This window comes from Mus caroli, chromosome 6 (assembly GCF_900094665.2).
Source record: "Mus caroli chromosome 6, CAROLI_EIJ_v1.1, whole genome shotgun sequence".
Classification (NCBI taxonomy): domain Eukaryota; kingdom Metazoa; phylum Chordata; class Mammalia; order Rodentia; family Muridae; genus Mus; species Mus caroli.
Genome location: NC_034575.1, coordinates 77,655,260 through 77,662,539, shown reverse-complemented (window position 1 = coordinate 77,662,539; position 7,280 = coordinate 77,655,260). Strand labels below are relative to the sequence as shown.

Genomic DNA, 7,280 nt, shown 5'->3' with positions numbered 1-7,280 from the left:
TCTCTCTCTCTCTCTCTCTCTCTCTCTCTCTCTCTCTCTCTCTCTCCCTACACACACACACACACACACACACACACACACACACACACACACACACTGGGTATCAGTAAAATGTTCAGGATATACATCTTGTCCCTAGGCCAGACTCACAACAAAAAGAAGGGCAAGAGGGACATCATTGGGGAAGTAGAACTTGAATTATTCATTCATGGGTGTGTGGGGAGCCCATAGTTGTCTTATGTATACAGCACTGTCAGCAAAGGGTCCTGATTCTAGCATTGATATGAAAGAAACATGGATATGTAAAGAAAGGGGCAGAAAGCCCAGACCAAGAATCTATAGGTCTGAGGGTGTGCTCGAATCTGCTATTCAGCTGTTTAGATTGGTCTACAGCAGGGTGAAGGCAAGCTGACACACATTTAGAGCTATGGGCAGTCAGAGAAAAAATGAACTGGGAAGTATTTAACGTCCTCTCAGTCCTGCCTGTAGGGTTACATAGACTATGACATATGCTCTGTATTTCAATTTCTTCTTTCTCTTTCTCCTTTCAAATGTACCCCTGTCTGTAGCCATGCTTTATACTCCAAAGCTGCAGTCTTAGATGCCAGCTTACTTCTGAAGGACTGTGAAAGCTGCATTAGGTTCTGAGCTTCTTCTACCTTCTGCTGGCTCCTCGATAGCACTTGCAAAATAAGACCCCATACTTATCACATTCTTCAACATCTATAACCATTTCCAATGTATGTTCGAATCAAATATAACTCTTGGCCTGAATTCAAGGCCCTCCATAATCTGGTTCTCAGCTGCCAATCCGGACTCCTAATTTTGTATGTGACATTCTCAGCAGCTCTTGGGGGAAGGCCAACTCCATGTCTAATTCCTTTCCTTCCTGGAACCATGAGCCATTATCTACTGTCTGTAGAGGGGTTCGATTCTTTGTCTCTCTGTATCTTTGCACATTTTGGAGAGTGATTTTGAAGAATAAAATGATGAAATGTCTACATATTTATCTAGTATTGATTTCCAGGTATGAGGACCCCTCAAGCAATGGGATATATCCATCATTCAAGTATAATATAACATATGAATAACTTATTGTGAATGAGTATCTTAACTTATTCCTACTTTATTTTTATGATTGTTATGAGTAAACAGTTGACTTTTATGTCAGGATCTAGCATTTGAAAATTTGAGAGCTGACTTACACATTCCACATATTTCCCACAAAGCTTGAGAATCTGAAGATAAGTTAGACATTGAAACTTTTGTTCCTTGTGATACTGCATCCACTCTATTTAAAAATTAAGTTCTTTATCTAGAATGTACTTAAATCCAGTTTCATAAGCATTGGTAAATTTGCAGGGATCAGGGTAAACTGAAGCAACTTGCTATTCTCCATATCAGCCCTTCAATTTTCTATAAAAGTATAATTTAATCTAGAAAAATGCTAACAAAGAGTCCACCAGCCCCTCTTTCATCTGGATATGGCTTTGTGGTCATGGTCTTCACAGTGTGGTGTGCAGTATAATAGATTACAAGGAGTACGATAGAGGACAAAGGTGCTTCTGCAATCTTAGCAGTGGGGATGCAAAGATGGGTAGTTTTCTGGAGTCCACTATCCATTTGGTGAGGCCAAAACAGAGAGTTCCAGGATGAATGAGGGACCCTGTCTCAAAATATAAGTTGGAGATCAATTACTGAAGACACTTAACATTAGCATTTTTGCCCCTTATGCACATGCACACATACACAGACAAATACAACACACACACACACTAAATAGTGTTTGCTTCATGGTGTGTGTCAATGTGTCTATATCTCTAACTTGGGCCAATCTAATGGCAACTTAGGTTGAGAGATCAAAATTGGAAGCAATGTGGATTCAGAGAAATGTCCTTTTTAGGGGGGGGGGTGGTTTTTCGAGACAGGGTTTCTCTGTATAGCTCTGGCTGTCCTGGAATTCACTTTGTATACCAGGCTGGAATGTCCTTTATCTGCCATTGATTGCTAATCCCTGGACTTGACCATGTGACAGAAGTGGTCTTATTTTATTAAAGACCAGATTTGTAGGTATCTGTTATTTATTCCTAATACTAATCTTTTTGTTTGTTTGTTTGTTTGTTTTTTGTTTTGTTTTGTTTTTTGAGACAGGGTTTCTCTATGTAGCCCTGGCTGTCCTGGAACTCACTCTGTATATCAGGCTGGCCTCGAACTCAGAAATTTGCCTGCCTCTGCCTCCCAAGTGCTGGGATTTAAGGCATGCACCACTACTGCCCGGTTCCTAATACTAATCTTAACCATTGTATATTTGAAGCCTTCCTTTAAAGCACGAGCTTACATGATCTTGGAGCAGATGTTTTTATGTGTAAGCAGTTACTAACACAGAGAGACTTTAGAATACTTAAATACCATAACCTAGTATATACATAGGTTTTTAACATTTAAAACATTTTCCACTCAATCATAAGAATGAGAATTTAAATTTAAAAATTTCTACCCCACCCGGGAATCCATTCCATAGTTAGCCACCAAACCCAGACAGTATTGCAAATGCCAGCAAGATTTTGCTCAAAGGACCCTGATATAGCTATCTCTTGTGAGGCTATGCCAGTGCCCAACAAATACAGATGTGGATGCTCACAGTCATCTATAGGATGGAACACAGGGCCCCCAATGAAGGAGCTAGAGAAAGTACCCAAGGAGCTGAAGGGGTCTGCAACCATATAGGTGGAACAACAATAAGAAATAACCGTACCCCCAGAGCTCATGTTTCTAGCTGCATATGTATCAAAAGATGGCCTAGTCGGCCATCATTGGGAAAAGAGGCCCTTAGGTCTTGCAAACTTTATATGCCCCAGTACAGGTGAATGCCAGGGCCAAGAAGTGGGAGTGAGTGGGCAAGGGAGCAGGGCAGGGGAGGGTATAGGGAACTTTTGGGATAGCATTTGAAATGTAAATAAAGAAAATATCTAATAAAAAATTTCTAACAAAAGGAATGTAAATGGCTGGAGAAAGAGGTATTTAATTTTATGCCTTAATGGTCAATAATGGTGTGATTGGCATGAGGGTAACCGACCCTTCACTGATTTTGAGACTCATCCCACAAGAAGAATTCATGACTTGCTCCAAGAACTTGGCTAAAATTTCATATTTGGGGAGATCATGGGCCCTAGAAGGGACCTTGCTACTGTTATTTTATTAAATTGAGTATCAAACTGCCTTCTAAATTTTTATGTTCATACCCATAGATTAATGTAGCTTTCAATTCTTGGCCAGAGAAGCTTTTCTTTTCAGTAAATGTTGATGAATGTAGAGATTCATAGCTGCATAAAGTGCTTAGAATGAGTGACAGTTGTATGCACAGAGAAATGCGCCCTTATACTGTCCCCTCTATAGCTCAGATTGTCTTCTTAGTATAGTTATTGCAGTCATGAACTTGTAACAGCTTTGGTTTCCCACACTGGGCCTGTCAACAGTCAGAGATTAGAGAAGGGCCTTACCCCTACATGGTGAACTGTTGGCTATTGAAAGATGCTAGGTGAGAGGGAGTTGTGGACTTTAGTTGGGTTACCAGTTGATGAGTCCACCAACCTCCAATGCATAGTTTCACACTCAAGATCACATGGACATCACTGCTTAAACTCAGTGGCTCACAAAATAAAAGAAAAAGACAATATTATGGGAAAGGGAGTTGTGAGAAAAGGGAGGTTTTTCAAAGTGTGAGGGAGATGAGACAGGGTAGACAGCACTTAGAATTATATATATATATATATATATATATATATATATATATATATATAATTGTCAAGGAGCAAACTTAATTAAAAATAAACAGTTGTACAGCCATTTTAAAGAGGCAAATAATATGAACTTCAATATTTCTTGAACACATCTCCAGAGAAAGAATGTAGAGTATTTTTGGTTGAAATTATCATTGAGTTTCTTTGATAGCTAATATTATGTAGCTAACTTGGCATCCATAGCTGCACATACATGTAGGTCTATAACTGTCACAATTCCAGCCTAAATAAAAACTCACTTACGAATTCAAGCCTGTTAATGTTTAGCTTATACAAAAATTTTTTAAAAATTGTTTTTTGTGGTGCTTTTCCATCCTTGCCTGAACAAACGCTATGTTATACTGTTTAATTTAAATACCAGATGCTCAATTAGCATCTGTACAAATATTTCCACCTGATAGCATGGAGCTTTTTCATGTTCATCTAATTCTGTTCAAAGGTTAATTCCTTCTTTGCTGTTTGCTTGATGGTAACAGGTAATAAGTAGGGAATTATTTCCATAATTATTATTATCAAGAAAAATTATTACATTTATCAAAAGCAACACAGCTATGATTTTCATCTGGTCCTGAGAACTTACTGTGAAATTTCATTGTAAATCTCTTGATAACGTCAGATACACATTTGTGAGGTGTCAGCATCCAGCAGTAAATATGAATAATTTACCAAATCATCTTAAAATGGCTTCAAAATCAAGATGATCGAGAAATACCCATTATTCAAAGGAATCCTTCTTGAAAGGTTATTTTTTTAAATTTAGGAACTTCAGAAGACTATTAACTGAAGATTTATCATAAACTCTCTGTAGCAAGTCTGTCAATAAAACCTGAAATCCAATTTCAAAAGACTGTAAAGATAAGGTTATCTATTATATGCCATGAGCTTGAAAGGTTATTTTTCACCTGGAAACAAAGCTGAAGTTTAACATGACATAACCTACTCAGTTTCCTCTACTATTACTTGGGGAGAATTTTTTGTTGAACCACATGAAATGAACTTCTATTGTGTATGCACATTTAGTACAATTTTGCTGGGAGAAGATTTTTGAGTAAGAAGTTTCATGTCCTAGGCTGTGGCAGGTTGCTGTATCAGTATCTTATTTTATTCTAATATTGGTTATCAGCTGATCTATGTGACTACTTTGCCCTCAATGTAGCAATGGGAGAAGACTTTTGATGGTAGTCTGTCCTTTACACATTATTCTTTATTAATGTGTGAAATTGGCTTAGATGTGAGACTCACTTATTCTTTTAAAGTAGATGCACTCACAGATATTTGTGAGGCATTTCACTGAATCCTCTTCTGAAAACAGTATTCAGCGTGAGAAAGACCAAGAAAAACCAACACTATTATGTACTCAACCCCAGTGTTATGATAATTTGTTGTTACACTCCAAAATTTGGCCTTGAATTGTGTCCTGGTTTGCTTTAACTGTCAACTTTATACAGCCTAGATTCACCTGACTGAGAAGCTCACATAAGATTTGCCCAAATTGGCCATTTCATGGATGCAGCAGGACAGATAGCATCTGTGAGAGCAGAGTCAGAGGGGAGCAGGTGGTCCTGTCAGAGCGTTGGGATTTGAGCTTCGGTTCTTTGAACCAAGGATCTCTAAAGGCACAGTGATTCCTGCCCATTGGTCTGCAAAGTTCATGTAGGTAATCTTGGAAACAATGCGAACAAGACTGAATTAGAACAAACTTTTGGTCATTATGGACCACTCTGAAGTATGTGGGTTGCTAGAAACTCTCCTGGGTTTGCTTTCCTTGAATTTGAGGATCCCCAAGATTCTGCTGATGTTGTCCATGAGCTACAAGGCACTGATTGGTGAAAAAAAGAAGTTGAAGTCATGGCCTGTCTCCCTCTTGGGTTGTCACCCTCGAGGGGACTACCATAAAAGGAGTCCTCCACCTCGTTGCAGATATCCAAGGAGAAGTTTCTCCCAAAGCCAGAGCAGGATACTATCTAGAGAGAGGAGAAAAGGAAAATCTCTGTCTCAGGAGAGAAAGCACAGGCCAGCTCCATCTTTCTCTAGGTCGAGTAGCTGATCTAAGTCAAATGAAAGAAAATAGACCAGTTTGCAAAAGAAGTGATGTACATGAAATAACTTCATTTGACATGAATATGTCCAGGCAATTAAAGTTCTGTTTGAGACTTCATAAGCTTCCTGCTTATTTTTAAGAGGTTTTGCTGTTCCAGTTTGTTTTGTCTCTCGGAACAGTGACACACAAAACAATGTAATTCTCTATGGTTTCAAATAGATCATATAAGGCACGTGATATCAAGAATTGTTACTTTACAATGTTCTCTTAAGCAAGATTGAATTTGCTTTGAACTTTAGATTTTCATAGACTGCAATAAACCTAGATTTTGCCCAGGTGAAGTGTGAACGATACAGAAACTTCCGGCGGAGATTGATGAAAGCGGAAGCTTCTCTAGTAGCTGAGACACAGTGAGGCGCGCTGGAGGTGGAGTGATAAACAGTCTTTCAAAGCCACTGTGAACACAAGCCAACAAGTAAATAGTAGGAATGGCACTTGGAAGGTTTAGAAAGTGGCTCCTTCCTGGTTGCTATATGCGAATACAGAGCTGTTGTAATACCTTTATTTGGAAATGTAAGACTAAGATACCAGTGTCCTATGTGTTTAAGAGTACATTGTAGAGCTGAACTTCTGAGTTACTGTGTGAGATTTTTTTTCCCACACTGTCATTGTAAATATGTTTGTGAGAATCCTTGTTTGGTTACTATTATATATAGTATAATATATAATATATACTAATATACTATATACTATATATAGTAATATATGCTATATACTATATATAATATATATAATAATAATATATAATATATACTATATATAATAATAATATATAATATATACTATATATAATATAGTGGGCATCACCATTTCCTTGGCAGATGATAAAAGCGTGAGGTAAGCATTATCCTTTAAGTAAGCCAGCAAGGATTGTTCCTTCCTTGGCTGTGAGTTCCTTAGTCAGAGGTAATGATGCATAGAATAGCAAGCAGGCCTGCCATCAAGTTCCTGCTTCACTTTCTGCTCATCTTCCTTCAATGGGAGTCTATAAATAGACTTTCCTTTCCTGCCTTAAGTTGCTTTTTATCACAGGAATTGAATGAACTTAGAACAATTTGTTAGGAAACAGTGCATATGGATATAGAATGTGGCTTTCATTTAGCTAATATATAGCACATCTATCAGGCTAATCATTTTCAGCATAAGTAATATTTTTGTAACACCAGCGAATTCAGGGTTGAGACAAGCCCATACCAACTCCTTGTCACCACACAGAGTTCATTATATGGAGGCCATGTTGACAAACTGTGAGGTACAGGTGGTTTTGTATGGTCAATTTGTTCGGAATATTCCCAACAAGAAAAGCAAACCAATATTCCACAGGGCAAATTGAGTTTTTTTTTTTCTTTCATGGTAAAAAGAATGCAATGTAATCAACA

The 7,280-nt window shown here is 38.0% G+C and overlaps 1 pseudogene; it reads left to right on the top strand.

The window, feature by feature from the left end:
* The first annotated feature begins 1,444 nt into the window (after positions 1–1,444).
* On the top strand, positions 1,445–5,871 carry LOC110295667 (annotated as a pseudogene).
* Positions 5,872–7,280: the final 1,409 nt, after the last annotated feature.